Source organism: Stegostoma tigrinum, chromosome 1, assembly GCF_030684315.1.
Source record: "Stegostoma tigrinum isolate sSteTig4 chromosome 1, sSteTig4.hap1, whole genome shotgun sequence".
In the NCBI taxonomy this organism is placed as follows: Eukaryota; Metazoa; Chordata; class Chondrichthyes; order Orectolobiformes; family Stegostomatidae; genus Stegostoma; species Stegostoma tigrinum.
Window position 1 is genome coordinate 18,683,403 of NC_081354.1, and position 22,352 is coordinate 18,705,754.

The window sequence follows — 22,352 nt, forward strand, 5'->3', positions numbered from 1 at the left end:
ACCTTCCACCCCAACCTTCAGTTCACCTGGGCCATCTCCAGCACATCCCTCACCTTCCTGGACCTCTCAGTCTCCATCTCAGGCAACCAGCTTGTAACTGATGTCCATTTCAAGCCCACCGACTCACACAGCTACCTAGAATACACCTCCTCCCACCCACCCTCCTGCAAAAATTCCATCCCCTATTCCCAATTCCTCCGCCTCCGCCGCATCTGCTCCCACGATAAGACATTCCACTCCCACACATCCCAGATGTCCAAGTTCTTTAAGGACCGCAACTTTCCCCCCACAGTGATCGAGAACGCCCTTGACCGCGTCTCCCGTATTTCCCGCAACACATCCCTCACACCCCGCCCCCGCCACAACCGCCCTAAGAGGATCCCCCTCGTTCTCACACACCACCCTACCAACCTCCGGATACAATGCATTATCCTCCGACACTTCCGCCATTTACAATCCGACCCCACCACCCAAGACATTTTTCCATCCCCACCCCTGTCTGCTTTCCGGAGAGACCACTCTCTCCGTGACTCCCTTGTTCGCTCCACACTGCCCTCCAACCCCACCACACCCGGCACCTTCCCCTGCAACCGCAGGAAATGCTACACTTGCCCCCACACCTCCTCCCTCACCCCTATCCCAGGCCCCAAGATGACATTCCACATTAAGCAGAGGTTCACCTGCACATCTGCCAATGTGGTATACTGCATCCACTGTACCCGGTGCGGCTTCCTCTACATTGGGGAAACCAAGCGGAGGCTTGGAGACCGCTTTGCAGAACACCTCCGCTCAGTTCACAACAAACAACTGCACCTCCCAGTCGCAAACCATTTCCACTCACCCTCCCATTCTTTAGATGACATGTCCATCATGGGCCTCCTGCACTGCCACAATGATGCCACCCGAAGGTTGCAGGAACAGCAACTCATATTCCGCCTGGGAACCCTGCAGCCATATGGTATCAATGTGGACTTCACCAGTTTCAAAATCTCCCCTTCCCCTACTGCATCCCTAAACCAGCCTAGTTCGTCCCCTCCCCCCACTGCACCACACAACCAGCCCAGCTCTTCCCCCCCACCCACTGCATCCCAAAACCAGTCCAACCTGTCTCTGCCTCCCTAACCGGTTCTTCCTCTCACCCATCCCTTCCTCCCACACCAAGCCGCACCCCCAGCTACCTACTAACCTCATCCCACCTCCTTGGCCTGTCCGTCTTCCCTGGACTGACCTATCCCCTCCCTACCTCCCCACCTATACTCTCTCCACCTATCTTCTTTTCTCTCCATCTTCGGTCCGCCTCCCCCTCTCTCCCTATTTATTCCAGCTCCCTCTCCCCATCCCCCTCTCTGATGAAGGGTCTAGGCCCGAAACGTCAGTTTTTGTGCTCCTGAGATGCTGCTTGGCCTGCTGTGTTCATCCAGCCTCACATTTTATTATCTTGAAATGGGTGGGTTGCCTTATGAAGAATGTTTGGACATCTGGTATATGCTGCAGTGTTGAAAAGTAAGAGGTGATTTGATTGAACGATCAAACTAAGATCCTGAGGGGTCTTGACAGGGTATACATGGAAAGGATGTTTCTTCATCTGGGAGTAGTTTGAACTCAGGGTCACTGTTTTCTTGCAGAGGTTCACAAGTCGTTGGAACTCTCTTCCTTAAAAGTGAAGAAGTGGATTCTTTTAACGCTATTAAGGCAGAGGTAGTTAGGTTCTTGCTATCAAGGGGGTAAAAGCTTGTTAGTGATAGGCAAGAACATGGAATAAATCAGATCAGTCATACCTTAGTGAATGGCCAAATGGGCTCAAAGGGCTGCAAGGCCTATACTTGATTCTAATATGTATGCATGCAATAGCATGATCAAGAACTTGCATTTACATAGTACCTTGAATCCATTATCAAGCAACTTTGAACGCCAGGCTACATCAACAGAACATGGGTGAGCAGAGGATTGGTCGAAGAGGCATATTTTAAGGAATGTTATAAAAAGAAAAGAGAGAGACTTAAGGAGGTTTACCAGTGGGTAATCCAGAACCTAGGGTCTTGGCAGCTGAAGGTACTGAATTAAGCTGAATTAAAATTAGAAATTCTCAGGATAACTCCAAACAAAAGCCAGATGGCAGTGTACAAATTTAGTCACATGTTTCCTGTACTGCATGTGTACACACTTTAAAAGTACATGATTTGCCAAAAAAATGATTTAGGCCATCCTGGAGTTGTGAAATGCACTACAAAAATGCAATTCATTTCTTACTTTCACAGTAAAGTACCAGATTTCCAAGACACGAATGGAGAAATTGCCTTAAATATTTTGTGTAATGACAGTATAAAGGTATTTAAGATTATCTCAGATCACTATTTGCAGTGAAATCATAAAACTGTGCTACAACACATTTTTGATTTCATTAGAAATATCCAGCAGAAGAAATTGAAAGGAATTGTTATGTTGCCAGATATAGCACCCAGGGCAATTCTTCCCCCATAATACTGTAGTGGCAGAACATGTAACGGCTTTGCAACATGAGAATCCCACGGCCATTGATGCAAAAGAATTGAGTTTTTGGATGCTATGATTAAACCCTTTAGTTGCTTTACATTTGCTGCTGACAACAGGAACATTTGAAGTAAGTAATAAAAGGTTCACACAGGCAGGGTATTGACTCTCAAATCTGAAGCTTTTATTACAAAAGTAGACACCCTTTTAAAGAGAACACAAAAGGCCAGGTAAGAAGTTTTCAATGCCCGCACTGTCAACCAATTTCCTTCAACATTTTCCCCCAGCAAATAGGTTATTCCACCACGGAGACATTACAATAAATGTTACAAAAATAATCCAAAATCTCCGATTAGTAAGAAGTGGGAATATTTTTTTATTGACTTCATTCATTCTACGTCTGTCAACAGACAGAAAAAAGCATGATAAAGAACACACATCCATAGAGAATATTATATTTGTTCCTCAGACACGCTGACTTTCTATATCCATGTGACAACAGAAGAGAAATGAGTAACCAGTGCCTTCTTTTTAGGAGATATTATGGAAACATAAGATTATGAAGGGAATAGATAAAGTGGAGGCAGGGAGGTTGTTCCCGCCAGCAGGTGAAACTAGGACGAGAGGGCATCGCCTCAAAATAAAAGGAAGCAGATGTAGGACTGAGGTCAGGAGGAACTTCTTCACCCAAAGGGTTGTGAATCTGTGGAATTCCCTGCCCAGTGACGTGGCTGAAGCTACCTCGCTGAATGTTTTTAAGGCAAGGCTAGCTAAATTTTTGAACAGTAATGGAATGAAGGATTATAGTGAGTGGGCAGGTAAGTGGAGCAGAGTCTCAAAAGATTAACCATCATCTTATTAAATGGCATGGCAGGCTCGAGGGGCCAGATGGCCTACTCCTGCTCCTAGTTTTTATGTTCATATGTTCTTTTCTCAAATAGTATGTTTTATTTGCTAACAGGTATAGAAATAGCAGGGTAGTTCAGAGCCCCGGGATGCACATCATTTTCCACGTGGGAACTCCAAGCCATTGCAAGTGTCCTTGATAACCACTTATGCAGCAAGTAACACGAACATCACCAGCACAAGCCTCTGAATTTTAGAACTTGAGCAGCAGCTGGAGTCACTGCAATGCATCTGTAAGGTTCGTAGGTAGTCTGTTTATATGTGTGGTCATTCCACAGCTTAACAGAAGGTAGGGAAGAAGGGATAATCAGGTAGTGTGGGAATGCAATCAGTATTCAGATGGTATGTTGCCTTCCTAAAGCCAGGGCGAAGATGTGGAAATATACATGCACTCTCTTTTCTTTAAAGATACCTCATTGTTCAATAACAGTTCTGCCAATATTTGTTTCCAACTTATCTGGGTTAGACCCATCTCTGAAGTTAGCCTTCTCCCAGGTCATCATTCTTAGTCTGGATTGTTCCTTGTCTTTTCCCAAATCCAAATTAAACCTTACAGTACAATGATCATTGCCCCTTGAATATTCCTGTGCTAACATTTGATCCATCAACCATTTTCTCAAAAACCAATGATCATGGAGCGGTGGAAGGGGGACTGGTCCTTCATCACGATCAACATCAGCACCTACAAAATTGAAAGATAGATGTAACCCTGGAGTAGAATCCTCAGATTAGACCAGGTACTGTACCAGGTGCAAATTTGCACAAATACGATAGAGCAAACAAATGCTTAGCTGTAGTGATGGTGCAGGACAGCGCGGTTTTGATTCCTGGCACATTGGGATCAGGTCTGGTGGACACTGAACATGCACATTCCAGGCAAAAGATTATAGCGATCGGATTATTTTACCTACCCCTGAGAAAAGTGAATCCATATCAAGAATTTACCCACCTCTGCCTTAAAAATATTCAAAGGCTCTTCTTCAACCACCTTTTGAGGAAGACAGCTCCAAAGATCCTTAAAATCTACAAGAAAAAAAAAGTCTCCTTATCTCAGCCTTTTAAAACAGTCTCTTTATTTTTAAACTGTGGCCCGTGCTTCTAGATTCTCCCATAAGAGGGAACATCCTTCCCCCATGCACCCTGTCAAGGACCCTCAGGATCTTATATGTTTCAATCAAATTGCCTTTTACTCTGCTATACTCCAATGGATACAAGCCTTGCCTCAACCTAACCACACCAGGTATTAGTCAAGCAAACATTCTCAAAACTGCTTACAATGCATTTGCCATCCTTACTTAATTCTTGTACGAGGATACCCAGATCTCTCCGTATCTCACTGGAATTCTAGACTAGTTATAACGGTGGACTTTAATTATCTCAACATGGACTCGAATAGCAGCAGTGTAAAGGGCTGGAAGTGGCAAGAGTTCTCAGAGTGTTTTCAGGAAAACATTTTGCAGAGGTGTGCTTCCAATCCAAAGAAGTGGTGTTGCTGGATCTAGCTTTTGAGAATATGGTTGATGGATCAAGTATTAGCACAGGAATATTCAGGGGGCAATGACCATCGTACTGTACAGTTTAAGTTGGATATGGGAAAAGACAAGGAACAATCCAGGCTAAGAACGATGAACTGGGAGAAGGCTAACTTCAGAGATTGGTCTAACCCAGATAAACTGGAAACAGATATTGGCAGACTGAACTATTATTGAACAATGCAGTATCTTTAAAGAAAAGGCAATGCATGTAGAGTCAAGTTATATTTCCACAAAGGGGAATGGTAGGGAAAATACTTCCAGACCCACGAGAGATCTAAAGGGACATAGATCAAAAGGAAGCAGAAAACATGTTATTATGAGATTTAAGGCAGATTATACAATTCTGGACAAGGGTGAATATAGAACAATCACTGGGGAATTGAAAGGGTGAATATAGAGTATGAGAAGAGACTGGCAGCTAACACAAAAATGAAATTCAAATGCTCTCCCTAGTTTTATAAATTGTAAAAGGGTGGTAAGAGGAGGACTACTTATGGACCAAGAGGAGAATGTACCCCTACAGGTAGGGAACATGGCTGATCTATTAAATTACCAAGGTGGCGCGGCATAGGTCCTGGTGAAAGAGAAAGTAGTTTAGACAATGTGAAGGATTTCAAAGTGGTAAGTAGGTTCTGTTGAATAGATTGACTGTACATAAAGTTGGTGAGACTGGATGAGATGCATTCAAAAGTCATTAAGGAAGTAACAGCAGAAATTGTGCAGGTGCTGATTATAAGTTTCCCATCTTCTTTAGACTCAGTGGTGATGCCAGAGGACTGGAGATTTATAAATGTTATACATGTTCACAGAAGAGAAATCCAACAAATCCAGAGTGGCTAGTTTAACTTCGCAGTGGGGAAGCTTTTAGAAATGCACTTTTGGAACAAAAATAATAGTCACGCGGACAAACATGAGTTCATTAAAGAAAGCAAGAATTGATTTGTTGAGTCAATCGTGTTTGACCAATTTGTGTGCAATTTATAATGAAGCGACAGAGAGGGTGGACAACTGAAATTTTGGTGGTGAGAACTTTCAAACGTTATTTGAAGTGTGGCAACAGACATCACACTTATGAACTAAGTTGATGGAATTAAAGGGATATTAGCAACATTGATAAAAAAATTGGCTGAGTTCCAGGAAACAAAGGCTAGTGGATGCTTTTCAGATTGGGTGGAGGTTTGTCATGAAGTCTTTATTTTCCCCTGGGATCAGAGATAGGACCCCTGCTGTTCCTGGTATATATTGACCTGGCACCTGGTATTCAGGGATAAAATTTCAAAATTTACAAACAATACGATGATTTTATACAATGTAAACTGTGAGGACAGTGTAGAACTTCAAAAAGACACACACAGTTTAGTGGAATGGGCAGACAAGTGGCAGATGAAATTTAATGCAGAGAAGTGTGAAGTGATTCATTTTGGAACTGTTCTCCTTCGACTGAGATCAAAAGGAGATTTGATAGAGATGTTCATAATTATGAAAAGTCTGGAGACAGTAAATGGTTTCTATTGATGGAAGGATCGAGAGTCAAAGGGCACAGACTTAAGATTACCGGCAAAAGCAGCAATGGATAATGAAACTCTGTAAAACAAAATTCCTCATGTTTCTTTGGTATTCACCTTAAGTCAGTATCCTGAAGCCTTGCACAAACAGTTCCTTCCCATCCACTCTGCCTCAATCTCTCATGACTTAAACATCAATCGAGTGCACAAATTAGATAAAACGCAATATTCCTCACCTTGCTTACTTTCAAGGATGTATAAAGTTCCTGCACATTTGCAACACTTTGCTCACTTTTTTCCAAGGTGTCGTACAATACCTGATTCAAAAGCGAATATCCAGCATTCTGACAATTGTTTCACCAATTGGCAAGGGGATGGAGTCCATCTTTTTATTGTGCACTATCATTATTAGCACACCAGTTTGTTTCCCTGTGATCTATGAAACATGACAATGTGCAAGCAGCAAGCCACAAGCTGTATGCTGTATGCTATCCATGGAGTTGTATAAAGTAGAATCTGGGCTGCACAATTAGCTACCCAGCCTTTCCTTTTCCAATACATTCCCATTTGTAACTGCTTAACAAGCTGTAGCTTCAGCGAATGGGAGGGAACCTCAAGGAAAAGAGGGTTTTGCAAAGTTGAGGGCTGAACATAATTGAAGGAATATGACAAAGCGGTAAGTGCCCTTATCCCAATCTAGTATCATTGAAGTGCTTTTTGTTTATTAATTCCTTCCCAGGGACTCAATGAAACACAAATTTAGCATAGCCAACATAACACAGAACATCATATCATGAAAGTAGCTTTCGAAGTGATAGCATTCTCATAGAATTCTAACACATGTTCTCCCGGTCATATTCTCAGAGTAGACAGACTCCAGAGGGTGATGGCATCGTGGTCCCAGACTGTTTTGGATCTGGACTAACATACCGGCCACGCCAAACGAGACAGCACATTTCCCTCCCAAAGTGCAGTAATTCCATGGATGCAACTGTTCATGCTGGCTTTTTCCTTTCAGATTTATTCAAATTTCATTAAATATCTCAACTGCAATGATGGGATTTGAAGCTGTAGTCTTGCAGCATTAGCTCAGATGTCTCGTTGACCAGTACAACAACAAAGCCAATATTCTGAACATTCTTCAGCTACGTTCAGCTGCTAAAGATGCAATTTTGAGCCTTATAAAAAGGGGAAAAATTTGAATGCAGTTTGGTCAGTGAACTTACCAAACCATGGCTGTTGTGAAAGCAGTCAGTCTGAACCATTTTGTGACATGAAGGAGTCCATAAGCAACAGTTCTGCAGTGCTGCGTGATCTCATGACTCAAATGCAGATCGTAATATGGAACTACACTCTCTCTGGTAGAACAACCCTGGCCTGGTATCATAAGGGGAGGCAATGGCCTAGTGGTATTAGTGCTGGGCTGTGAATTCAAGGACCCAGGTAATATTCTGGGGTCCCGGGTTCGAATCCTACCACGCAGACAAGGGGAGAATGTGCAAACTACACACAGACAGTCACCCAAGGCTGGAATCGAACCCAGGTCTCTGGTGCTGTGAGGCTGCAGTGCTAACCACTGAGCCCCATGCCGCCCCATTGAGCTGAATAGATTATTACATTATAACAATACTTCCTATAATTTTGACATCCTACTAAATTGATGTTTTCACAGACAACAAAAGTACTTAATGATAGAATTGTTATATTTTTAGTAAGCAAGATCACAACTTATTTTGCAAGTTATGCAAAACAGACATTTCTAACAACTACATTATATTTTGTGAAGTTTTTTTTTAGAAGTTTCTCACTTTCATTCTATTTTCTCCTCTTCTTAGTTAATTACCAACTTGCCCAAATTTTTCCCCTGTCTCAGCGCTAACCCATTTTTCACTCGGTGGGTTATATCTCCCAATAAGCATCAAAACTTGGGTGGCAGTATCATTTGTCCTGAGGAGGCCTTGTGAAAACATTCAGTTTGGCTACATTTAATTAGGCAAGAATGCCAAGTACCACCTACCTAATTTGGTGCTAAATCTAAACATGCGCAATCATGAAAAGCACATTAATAACAATATAACAGGAGTTGACAAAATGATCAGAGATTAATCACATTGCTCCTTGAAAATGGAATCACAGGGAGACAGGGTGGTGAAGAAGGCTACTTTCGGAATACTGTGTACAATTCTGATCGCCTTTCTATAGGAAGCATGTGGTTAAACCTGAGAGGGTGCAGAAAAGATTTACAAGGATGATGTTGGGACTGCAGAGAGAGAGGCTAAATAGGCTGGGCCTTTTTCTCTGGAATGCTGGAGACAGAGGGGTGACTTTATAGAGGTTTAAAAAGTCATGAGGGGCATGGATTGGTAAAGTTATTTTTCCTAGAGTCGGGGGGGAGTCCTTAGAATGCACAGGTTTAAGATCAGGGGAAAGATTTACAAAGGATCTGAGGGGTAACTTTTCCACACAGAAGGTGGTCTGCATATGGAACTTGCTGCAATTACAACATTCAAAGGCATCTGGATGGGTACATGAACACGAAGGGTTTAGAGAGATATGGGCCAAATGCTGGAAAACGGGACTAGGTTAAATTGGGATGTCTGGTCGGCACAGATGAGTTGGTCTGAAGGGTCTGTTTATTAAAAGTGATTTAATAACACAGTGAGTGCTTCACTGTTCAAAATGTTCCCCAACCACATTAGCATTACTGTTTATAAAATACAGCTTTTGTGCAATAGCCGGAGCTCTTATTTGTTTGGTGAGTGTATTCTATCAGTTCTGTTCCCTTAAAACAAAGCACCCGTGCAAATGTCATCATGTCCAAGACTTGGTATGTTTTTTGCTGCTCTTTGGCTCCTACTGTTAGTCAATGAGAATGTATGCGTTGATGCAACTATGAAATACAGTAAGACTTGCGTGCTCAGAATAGATTCCCCAGAGATTGGCGGCATACAGAATGTCGAGCCTGCACGATTATCAATTCCGCCTTTACGTTCATTCCCTTGACAAATCACCTTCACCTTAGCATAAAATTTGCACAGTTCTTGCGTTGAACGTTAGAGAAACATAATGAGGGATCTACGTGTAGTTTTCATGTCCTTCTGTGGTGCAAGACTATTACTGAGATTAATTACACAGTGATACTGGGAACTGCAGATGATGGAGAATCCAAGATAACAAAGTGTGGAGCTGGATGAACACAGCAGGCCAAGCAGCATCTTAGGAGCACAAAAGCTGATGTTTCGGGCCGAGACCCTTCATCAGAAACGGGGGAATGGGAGAGGGTTCTGAAATAAAATCGGGAGAGAGGGGGAGGTGGATCAAAGGTGGATAGAGGAGAAGGTAGGTGGAGTGGAGACAGACAAGTTAAAGAGGCAGGGATGGACCCAGTAGAGGTGAGTGTAGGTGGGGAGGTAGGGAGGGGATAGGTCAGTCCGGGGACAACTCCTAAGATGCTGCTTGGCCTGCTGTGTTCATCCAGCTCCACACTTTGTTAACTACACAGTGATTTACTCACACAGTCTAAGTAAGAGAGCATTCAGATATTGCAGGCTGAATTCAGGCCATCAAGGATGACAAGCACAACCTGGTGGACTCCTCTTGGTTAAAGATTTCCCCCCAAAATGTGAGATTTTCGTAGTGCGGCTGGGGTGTGGTGGGGGAGAATGCGGACAATGGAAGGTCTGCTGGTGTGGGATAGAATCAAGCCTGACAAACCCAGAAGCAGGATGTGAGTGTTAACAGGGCTAGTTGAGTGTCAAGGCAAGGTAACGGAAAGGTTTGTCTCAGTTCTCTGGGACTTTGTCCAATTTGTTTTAGGAACATAGGACTTAGTGCCAGGTATAGACCATTTGGTTGATTGAATGGTAGAGTGGCCTCAATCAGATTTTGGTTGATCTGGTTGTGGTGTCAACATAGTTTTCATTTTGGAAGCCTTCTAGCCCTCAAAACCACTTCCAACTCACCCATCCCTTTGGCCTTCCATACCCCTCATCTCAGCACAGTGTCTATCCATGCCCCCAACCCCAAACCCCATCTTTGGCCTCTCAAATCTTTGACGCCAACTCCATTGTTGCTTATTGAGTTTGTACTATGGATTGACTTTAGAAATCATCCAGAGGTGAAAAAAACTGCTAAGAATGTATGACAGCTCCTAATCCTATACAGGAGACAGTGGAAAGCTGCTGTTCATAAAATCAATTCACAGCTTTTAAACCTCAAGTTGTCAATATTTTATAAAAACAAGTAAACTTCTATTCAGACCTCACATTTAAGACAGCTAACCCCTTAGTAGCCTTTTTAGGTTATCAAGCTCTGAACTCAGATCCCCTGCTGAGATAATTAAGCTTTTGAAACTCAATGACACAATAATAGATTGACGGTAAAAGACAGAGTATGGTGGTACAGGGTTGTTTTTCAGACTGGATGCCTGTAACCAGCAGTGTGCTATTGGGATTGGTGCATGGTCCACGTTAATTCATCATTTTTCTAATCATTTCTGCATGAGAATTTGGGTAGTATGGTTCATAAGTTTGCAGCTGACATCAAAATTGGTGGTACAGTGGACAACAAAGGAGGTTATCTGAGAATGCAGGGAGATCTTGATCAATTGGGCAAGTGGGCTGAGGAATGGCAGGTGGAGTTTCATTCAGACAAATGCAATGTGTTCCATTTTGGTAAGGCAAATGAGGGCAGGACTTACACAGTAAAGTGTAGGGCCTGGGGAGCGTTATGGAACAAAGAGATCTAGAGGTATAGATTTATAGCTCCATGAAAATGAAGTTTCAGGTGGACAGGGTGGTGAAACGTAAGTTGGGCCAAAGGGTCCTATGATTCTATAACAGATCTTGGAGAAACATCACCAATAGCTTTATTTGAAATTACATGAACAGATGCTACTTTTTTGCCAATCTATGCTATCACTCAAATCACTCTACCAGTTTTTTTTAAGTTTACACTGATAATTACAGCCTGTATTTGTTTTACATTTAAAAAACAACAAATTTTAAAAATGTCAGATCATGACAGTCATATTGACTTTATCTGCCCTTCACGTTTATGTCTATGACATTAATTCATGGTTCTCACAGTGAAGGTTCGCATCAGTCAAAATTATGTCTATTTTAACACAACACCCATTTCCAAAGGGCCCTGTGGAGTTCAGATTTTTCACTTAGCATCCACATTTCAAATGTCAGGAATTAGGCATAAACCCCTTCAATCCCAAATTGAAATGGCAAGAAGTCCAAATACAGTTTGCAAATGTAAAAAAAATTAAAGAAGTATTTCTTACAAATTCTTCCATAATCTCATCAGAAAGTGTTACAAACTTAATGGATCTGAGCTTGCACATCAAACACATTTGCAGACATAGAAACTGGAGATAAACATATTTTGTTGAATGAGCTCTAAAGATCACATTGAAGCCTTTCATTTTAAACACACACTGGCACTGTAGGACTGAATTTCCATACACATCCTATGAGGCTGAATACGTCCAATCCAGGAAATTGGCAGTGAACCACTCCACCCAATGGGATTCGCATTACAAACATTCAGTCCTCTGACAATATCAGGCATCCAAAGTCAGTACTGCATATTAAATACCATTTTACTAACCAAGACACAAGGATTGGCAGACTTTTCTCACACCGAAAAATGAAAAACCCTTACTAAGGAGAACTTTCCAGGTGCAAATCTTTAGATTACAGAAAAAGACCCTTAAGGGAATTATTAAAGAATTGGGTTCTCATAAAATACTTGAAGCTAAAAGAAGAATAGTGGATAAGAGAGATTTATTTTGAGGGGTTATCCTCTTTCAAGTTGCTGGTTTTTCTCTTGTACTTTAGCAACTGTTTCACAAATTGAATACATTAAGCTTCCTATGCAATTGGTATTCAGTTTCTAAGCCATGTGTGTATTGATCATCCATGTATCTACAATATCCTTACCTATATATATTAAACTTCTGTTTGCACTTAATAAGGTGCTTGAAAGCTTAATTTTAAAAAGTAAAATACTTCACACGTCAAAGAGAACTAAACAGAATGTATGCTTCTATGTAACAAGTCCACTTTATTCACACTGAAATAACAAAACTGCTCAGTTAAGAGCCAAAGAGAGATAGAAAATTATAGTAAGAAGGATAAGCTTGAGGTTCCAAGACTACTTCTAAAAGAAAACAGAAAAGGTGGGAAGGGTAAGGTTATTACAAGTTTTTAATATGGACCACATGATTAGGAAAAAGTCTAGAAATGCTCTTTGAGGTGTCATTGAGGTAATCGATTAAAAATTGCCATGCAAAAGAGAAGATAAGAGGATTTTTTTTACATTGACAGGGCTATTGGAATGTGGAATATATTAAAGATTTTAAATATTTCTGAGAGAATGTGGTAAAACATATGAAATAGAGAAGGGCAGAAAGCTATGGGGAGAGAGCAGGGCAGCTGAATTTGTTTCAGGCTAGTTCCACTAAAAAAGTGACACTGCCAAGTTAGGCTGAAAGACAACCATAAATTTCAATGTGGGGGGGGGGGGTTTAAACAAAAAAAAATGCTCACCCTGGGCAGAAAAAAAAAGTCTTCATCTTTTGTACCACCCTGTGGGGAAAACAATTTCTTGGGTAAAGTGAATTTCATTTTCACTCTGGAAAAAAGATGAAGACATAACATCAATTGCAATCTTTGTTTTAAAAAAATCTGACTTGTGAGAGTTTATTTTACTATCAGCACAACACTGCTGAATTAAGATTATTCAGTGAATGCATGTATTGTTTGCTCACAGCTAACATTCATCTAGCATAAGCAAATAGGGCTAACAGTCCCCATTTAATATTCCTGTGAAAATTCTGAATGTCTGTGCATATATAAGCAACTGAAGCAAAATCTATTCTGTGCAAAATTGAAACATTCAGTGGAATGCCACTGATGCTGCAAAAAAAAATCATAATTCTTAGAATGCCAAATTATTTTGTCATTTTCATGTACTCCCCCGTTATCAAATAATTATTAAATTGATTGCACTGTGAAAAGAACTATAGCTACATTCTTCACATGTTCCTTTGGCCTATCAAAGCCTTCATCAGAACACTCAGGATTGAAATAAAAATTGATTGTGTAAATTCAAAACTGCTGATCTCGGGTTTTTAAATATTGTGTTTTCATGAGTGAAATATTCATGCTCATTTTATTGTTTTGAAAATTTACTATCAACTCATAATGCAAGGCTAGGTACAAATAATTAGAAGTTTGTAATCTCTTATACCATAACTTAATCACAATTATTATTCATCCTCAGTACAAATCATGGAAATGGGCCTAGGCCCAAAACATCAGCTTTTGTGCTCCTAAGATGCTGCTTGGCCTGCTGTGTTCATCCAGCTTCACACTTTGTTACCAGGGAGATTCTTGAAGTATTTCCATAGGCAAAGCTGATTGTATAACTGTAAATATGCAAGGTACGGTCAACTTCACAATAGGTGGAACTTCTTACTACTTGCAATAACATTCTATTTGTTCCATAAGATTACATGTCTATTTTTTAAATAAATAGAGTTTTATTACACATATTAAGAAAACCTGTACATCTTATGTCTTTGAAGAACTATAATGCTATTACATTTGACACTGCAAAGCATTTATCAATAAACTGAATCAATCATTATAGTCAACTTAAATTCGTTAGTGTGAATTTTTCCCTCATTATTTTTTAGGTAAACATAATTTTCTGAATTATTTCCTGTGCATGCATTACTTGAATAGTTTCCAATCATGAAATTAATTCCTAGATCTAATTTGCATGTGTTAGTAGTTTGAACCCCTGATCTAACTGGTACCAATCACAATTAGTATGAAAAGAGGAAGCAAAGTGTACACCATCTTCTTGATGAAGTACTGTTATAAAATTAACTGCACTGTAATATTTATGATATTGTGCTGTGTTCTTACATCTTAAAAATATCTAATTCAATCACATAAATACCTGAGCATTCTATTAATTTCACTGGTAACTTAACTGCACTAAACCCTCACCCCCAAAATACTAATGAGAATGCTGCATCTAGTCTAATTTCTTCTCCAACATTCTTTATATATTTGGACCATGGAAAAAAAATGTTTCTCCAAATCAGAATACAGCTATGTTACCTCAACAGACATGGTGAAGAGGATCAAGTTGACCAGAAATCAGTAGAAGGTCATTATGTGAATCCAAAGCCCATTTCATCTTTGGAGCAACACCGAACAGTCAGTCTCTACAAATATCGCTAACCCAAACAACCAGTCAAACAAACTGTAGCATAAGTGTCATTAACAACTGACAAAGTTATCCTATCATACCGTTAGCACCTTAGTTTGACATGCTGAAAGAGTGTTTTAACCCAGACAAAATCTTCAGTCATCTCAGTGCAACATTGTTGCATGGTGAGTTTTGAAGTCAACACTTCTAACCAAAGTGGTTTAAATTTCCATTCAAACAGCTTTAACATTTTGTTATTTTGGGTTACTTCTTGTTGTCTTGTTTTTAATCAGTATTGTTTTTGGTACTGCAGGTCCTCCAAGCAAAAAAAAACATTTTATTTCACAGAAGGTCAGAACAGAATGTACGGTATTTGAATTTGACAAATAATAGAAAAAGTGAGCTAAACAGAACCTTGAACTGACCAAAATAGCAAATGCCTTAAAACAAACTGTTGGAGTTGAAATATAATGCATGGCCCAAGATGTCTTTAATATGTTTCTGTACTACCTGAAGAAAGTGAAATGTGTATTATCTATTGAACTGCCAAAATAACACACACACTTAACCCAGTATTGTCTCAGGCAGACAACACCTCTTCAAGCAGGCAGGTATAAACACAAATCAATTAAAATAAAATTGGTGACAATCAACATCTGAAATTGTAATAGCATCAGCAGCGAGAGGAGCCTTAAATTTTAAAGTTTCATGAACAACATTTCAATTTCTCTGTCGAGCATAGCTGACAACTAAAGCTGTGAGGGCCACTTTTTTTTTACCCAGTCATAATAAATCTATTTATATTCAAATCCCCAGAACATCAAAACCATTAATACCAACAAAAAAAAACTTTTGTGAGAACAGAGATGTCAAGCTACCACTGGGTCAAGGTGCAGGCACGCTTCCCGCTGAGGACTGAATAACACGAGAAGTCGGGGGGGGGGGGTGGCGACCGACCACAAAAACAGACGCCGCAGTTAGGAAGAGGTCAGGTGGAACGTCAATTACAGATTGTCAAAGCATTTTCAGCCACAGGAAAATAGATGTGAAAGGCAGGAGGCTGTTAGCCCCACCCTGCCTTCAAAGGCAGATCCCTCTGCAGCAGTAACTGTACTAGCACAGGGGCTGGGGGTTCGGATGTAATCGAAGAGATTTTTTCTTTTCAGATGACCCACTTAAAATAGGTGAAAAACACGGCAAAAGAAACCGAAAGCTAGCCAACCTTATTTTTTCCACCTTCTGTGCAATGTTTCTTACATGAGTTAATAGCAGTTAGCATCACACCGTTGTGACATTATCTCTGAAGTATTTTTTTAAAATCGACATACACACTGTATCAAGGTAAGTGCTGCTTTACGAATATACAGAGATACAAAAAAAATAGCAGGAGAACACACCCAGGACATTCAATGAAAAAGAATACGTGTTGCTGATCTGTAAGCACGTTGCAGAAGCTGAGGAATTTCTGCCTCATTTTTTTTCCTTCTCTGCATTGAAAGGGCTCAGGTATTTCTGTACTCACTTGCCATGATGTCTTCACCTCTTAAACTGCACGTTAGAAGATACTTCAAAAAAAACCTCATGTCTCGACCAGCTTCCGGATTAGCAGAGAATCCAACTGCAGCCTCATCATGAAACTACTGTTTATTTCTGCATATATTTATATGCACATGTCGCTTTTTTTCCCCTCTCTCGCTTGTGGCAATTATCTACTACATTCAGGCTGTTTCCCTTCAACACTCTCTTTCTCAGTCTCCACTGTGCTGTGTGGAAGCAGCTCTCTGAGACCGGCACAGCCCCACAGCTATCTGACTCGCTCTATCCGCACAGCGTCAGGAGCTGCACTACTTAAAGAGGCAACAGATTACCGACAGCACCACTGCACACCCCTCACCATTGCTGCCCTCAAAATCTCTTGGTGAATGGTTTATGGCAGAGGGGGTAGAACTAATAAATTGCAAAGTATATGTTATTAAGAAGCCAAAATGAAAATAAAAATCTGTCAGAAAAAAAGTTTTACACAAATTATGCTTTAAAATGTGGGGTCCAACAGAATGTGGCAATAAAAAAGTGCATTTAATAGTATCCGATTATATACATCGAAATAGAGTTGTAAAAGTGATTATGCTTTAAACCATGGGTTCCTCTAAATCATATCAATGTAAGCAAGGCTTAAGTAGGATTAAACAACAAATGGCTGGTGCTAATCAGGCCACATCCAATCCCTTCTTTCACTGTAGGAAGGTTTTTCTGGTGCTTTCATGAAGCAAATGCTTTCTTACATATCCTTCTCAGAATGTCAAGGCCACCAGTTATTGCCCATCCCTAGTTGTGAATAGATGAAGGAATGAATGATTTTATTGTCATAGGTGCTTGGGGGAATATAGTGAGAAGTGTTTTGTCGCCACAGTCCGGCACGGTTTTGGAGTACACAATGAATAAAAAGAAGCGTGTTTCCTTGGGTGTTACAGCTTCCTCCCACTGTCCAAAAATATGCAGGTTAGGTGCACTGGCCATGCTAAATTGCCTCATAGTGTCCAGGGATTTGCAGGCTAGCTGGATTAGTCTTGGGAAATGCAAGGTTACAAGGACAGGTTCGGGTAGTGTGTCGGGTTGCGATGTTCTCTGGAAAGGTGGTGTGGACTCAATGAGCCTAATGGCCTGTTTCTATACGCGAGGGCTTCTATGATTCTAAGTCATTTTGAAAATATGATTCTATGAAATAACTGATGAAGGTGGTTTTTTTCTTGAACGACGGTAGCCTCAGTTCCCACAAATCTGATTGGTCAAAGGCTCTGTGGATTGCTGCTGAAGGATTATCAGGATCTGCATACTCTATGTAAACCATGTCGATCTGTCTCAGTTTACAGTGTCAGGTCATGTTTAAAAATTGTAGCTTAAAATTTATGCAGAAAGGTAGAAACATCCAAAATACAAATACTCTATCAATTATTTCTTAATAACTGACTGAAAACACTAGCTGCACATATGGCAGCCCCTTGGAACAAAGATACAACATATTTCACTGTATTTTGTAACAAGACACATACAACAATAAATAAATCAAATCAAAAATTATTCATGGCAAGAACTTGCACGAGGGGTTTTAATGCATTGCAGCTATAACTCAGATCTTGTGTGTTGTGCCTTCAAAACAAGTTCAGAAGGCAATGTTGCTTCATGACCACTTAGCTTGATAAAAAAAATTCATAAAACTGAAAAAAACAATAATTCCCTGAAGATCAAAAAAGCACACCTCCAGGAAATCTCAAAAACAACCCTCAAGAAAATAAAACTATTTTGATGTCTGGAAGCAGAAGTAGTCTGTTTGGCACATGGAATAATCCACCATTGAATTCCGCCATTGATCTGACAACTCTAGACTCCACCCTTCTGCCTTTTCCCCATAACTCTTGATTCCCTGACTGATTAAAATTTGTCTATCTCAGCCTCAGCCTGGCCTCAAAAATTTTTTGCAGCAAAGAATTACACATAATCTCTGAAGGAAGAAATTCTCATCTCTGTTTTAAATGGGTGACCCCTTAGACTGAGATCATGTCATCTGGTCCTAGACTTGCCCACCAGGGGAAGCTACCCCTATACTTTTAATGCAGGAAAGTGAACATAAAGATTATCCAATCAGCTCCAGCTCATTGAATAGCCACGTGGACTTGAACTTCCTGCTCTTGTACCCTTTGGTCTGAATGGTTTTGATCTTTGCGAAAAAGAAGCTATTTGCTCATTGTGTTTATCTTTGGAGGTTGGCATGGTGAAAGTATCAGAAAAGGGTTTTAAGAAATTGCATTGCAGTAAGGAAGAGAAGTGTGGGATTATGTTTGAGCAGTCAGATCTGGTCATGGAAACCAGTTATCTGGCATTTCTTTTCTGCAAAAGATAAATCATTATGTTTAGAATGTGTGTGAACATCTGTGATCTGTGCTGGATAACCTGGGGAGCCACAGGAAAATTACCTAGAGACTTTCCTTAATTAGAAATAGGTTTCAGTTTTTTTTTCCTCTTTTCCAGTCCCATTAAGATTAGATTTAATGTTGGCATGATGGCCTTTTCAAAATCTGCAGCTTTGTATGGGATTGTACCATGTTCTCGGGAAAATGTTTCAAATAGGTAAGTGTCAGCCTTGAGGTATTATCACTAGGCTATTAATCCAGGGAACCAGGTAATGTTCTGCGGATCCAGGTTCAAATACTGCCATGGTGGAATTTAAATTACATTAAACATCTAGAGTAAGTAGTCTAATGGTAACCATGAAATCATTATTGATTGTTAAGGAAACAAAAGCCATCTGGCTCACTATTGCCCTTTAGGGAAGAAAATCTGCCTAGAAAAGGGTTCCAGACCCATAGCAATGTGATTGATTCTTAACTGCATTCTGGCCAGTTTGGGATGGACAATAAAATGATGGCCTAGCCAGCGATCCCTATATCCTATGAATAAATAAAAATCAGTTCACAAAGAGAAAGACAGGTGGTATTAGAGATAATGGGAACTGCAGATGCTGGAGATTCCAAGATAATAAAATGTGAGGCTGGATGAACACAGCAGGCCAAGCAGCATCTCAGGAGCACAAAAGCTGACGTTTCGGGCCTAGACCCTTCATCAGAGAGGGGGATGGGGGGAGGGAACTGGAATAAATAGGGAGAGAGGGGGAGGCGGACCGAAGATGGAGAGCAAAGAAGATAGGTGGAGAGGGTGTAGGTGGGGAGGTAGGGAGGGGATAGGTCAGTCCAGGGAAGACGGACAGGTCAAGGAGGTGGGATGAGGTTAGTAGGTAGCTGGGGGTGCGGCTGGGGGTGGGAGGAAGGGATGGGTGAGAGGAAGAACCGGTTAGGGAGGCAGAGACAGGTTGGACTGGTTTTGGGATGCAGTGGGTGGGGGGGAGGAGCTGGGCTGGTTGTGTGGTGCAGTGGGGGGAGGGGATGAACTGGGCTGGTTTAGGGATGCAGTGGGGGAAGGGGAGATTTTGAAACTGGTGAAGTCCACATTGATACCATATGGCTGCAGGGTTCCCAGGCGGAATATGAGTTGCTGTTCCTGCAACCTTCGGGTGGCATCATTGTGGCAGTGCAGGAGGCCCATGATGCCACCCTATTTATTCCAGTTCCCTCCCCCCATCCCCCTCTCTGATGAAGGGTCTAGGCCCGAAACGTCAGCTTTTGTGCTCCTGAGATGCTGCTTGGCCTGCTGTGTTCATCCAGCCTCACATTTTAGACAGGTGGTATTGTTGCTTTGCATACATGAGGTACTTCAAAATTATTTGGGATTAAAGAGTTTTCTTCTTTTCCCTGCCTGGGATGGCCCTACATGAAATTGGCTTAAATAATCAATCTGGTTCTTAAAAGTTTATAGCATAAAGCTACCTGGATTTCATCACAAATGCTTTCCTCAATTAAGAGATCATAAAACCTACTGTGGCAAGTTGAAAAACATCTCTGTTGCGGTATCCTGTTGAGAATGGAATTAAAGCACAGGGCAGAGTACAAGATCTACTCTACACCTTCCCAACCTGCTTCCCCAGTATCAACAACCCTGACCTTAAGCCCATAAAGTGTGTAAAGCCATCTTGTATCAACAAACATTAGACCGCAACAGTAGACATTTAATACAATTTTACATATAAATGGCGATTCAATGCAGGGTGGCCTGGATGTGTAATTATTTTATACATTTGACAATAACAGGAAGACTATCAGGAACTAATATATATTTATGATTACAATCTTAATTTTGTTCAGATAAAGTGACATAAAAAATCACAGGAAAATGAAACACTCAATTTACTGATTCAATTCAGGGACTTGTTTTCGGTTCAAAGCTAAAGATTATTACACATGAGTATCCTCAAGAAACTACAGTCCTCATTGTGAGAAATTGTACATACTTTTTTTGTACCCAAATATCTTGATATAAACTATTGTGTTAATAGGAAAAGACAGAAGGTGGACATCCAGCCAGCAAATGTAGATAATAAAACAGAAATTCTCCAACGGGGAATCGGATCAATGTAGATATCCGGAAGTGACAGCGGCACTGTTCACACAGCAAGATTATAAATAGGTGCTCACTGTAACACCCTGAAGGGTCTTGGCCCGAAACGTCAGCTTTTGTGCTCCTAAGATGCTGCTTGGCCTGCTGTGTTCATCCAGCTCTACACTTTGTAATCTTTTGAAAATGTTGTTTTTGAAAAGTCTGCTCCTGTGCTGTTTCATTGCATGACAGTATTAGGGTTGGCATCTCCTTCTCTGCAAATGAATTGGTTCCTTTCAATTGCAGTCACCTCAATCCTAATTCCATCCATGTCTATGCTGAAGTCCAAGAGGTCTAACCAATTCTGTCTGTTTTCTGCAGCGGTCCAACCTGAACTGGACAGGTTCATTTCTGGATCATTGACTGCATCATGTTGTAATCAATTCAGTGGTTTGCTTTCAAGTCTCTCAAAAATACTAACGTTTCATGTTCATCCATGCTTCACTTCCTTCATTCCAGACACCAGCCACTTCATAGTTCTTCCAAACCCAAGCCCCCTAAGTCCACCAAGTGTTCCTAGTTTACCCATAGACCACTCAGGCTCACTTTCCAACTGCTTTATCTTTTCAATGCCAATTTGTTGCTTCTTCTCCAGCACATGATGTTCCCAATTTGCCTGATATTCTTTCTCAATTAAGTGTTACATGGGTCCATTATGCAAATGCAGGATTGATAAACTACAGTTTGGTTCGAATTATTTGAGAAATACACATATGTACACACACACACACACACACACACACACACACACACACACACACACACACACACACACACAATACTGCTTGCTGGTTACATGGTGCTTCACAGACTAGTTCCATGAGCATTTGCATATTCTCTTAAAGTAGCATCACAACATCCCTTTTTCCCCACCCAAGATATCAATGCATAAATCAAGAGTAAAAATAGGTACATCATAGAGTTGTTGCAAAAACTATTTACGCAAAGGATAAATGTCTGTTCATTTAAAAGTCCATATTATATATAAAATGTCAAAACAGGTTCAGCCGTTATGCGCCAGAGATCAGAAGAATAAGCGGTGATCTTATTGGAATGTACAAGATTTGGAGGCTGCTTAACAAGGTAGATGTTGGGAAGGTGTTTCTATGAGTTGGAGAAAATGCAAAGCAGGGCTCATACTTGGAGATTAAGGGGTGATTCATTCAAAACTGAGATGCACAGGAATTTCTTCGAGAGCTGAGAATTTTTAGAATTCTCCAGCCCTGAGAGATGGAAGGCCAGATCACTGCAAGTATTTAAAGAGAAGGTAAATGTATTTTGGAAATATTGAGGGTAATGAGGAGCTGGTCCAAAAGAAGAGTTGAGTCCTAAGGTTGATCAGCTGTGATTTTATAGAATGGTGGGGCAGACGTGAGGAGACAAATATCCTACTGCTGTCCCCTGATTTGTTTTGTTCTTATGGTTGGCTTTCCAATCCTTCTGGACTGCATGATGGCACAAACTTCTTGAGATATAATTTTTATCCGTATGGTGTTTTCTACTTGTTAGTACATTGGTATCTGTGTAATGTGGTTGTTTTCATGTTGATCATCTAACCCATGAGCTAATTTTTGGACGTGTGTTAGATGGTGGGTATTGGGTAGGGAGACTTAGCTTGATTCTGTTGTAAACGACACCC

At 40.8% G+C, this 22,352-nt stretch overlaps 1 protein-coding gene across 4 annotated transcripts in view; it reads right to left on the reverse strand.

Moving 5' to 3' along the window:
* Positions 1–16,468, reverse strand: part of LOC125462192 (janus kinase and microtubule-interacting protein 1-like) — a 334,030-nt gene extending 317,562 nt beyond the window's left edge. For 3 of the 4 annotated variants that reach the window (XM_059638150.1, XM_059638124.1, XM_048552022.2), the window contains exon 1: positions 16,191–16,468. The gene's annotated coding sequence lies outside the window, so the exon portion shown is untranslated. Of the gene's footprint in view, positions 1–4,345; positions 4,420–16,190 lie in introns of all 4 variants that reach the window. The other variant, XM_059638093.1, reaches the window with a different exon arrangement.
* Between the last annotated feature and the right edge of the window lie 5,884 nt (positions 16,469–22,352).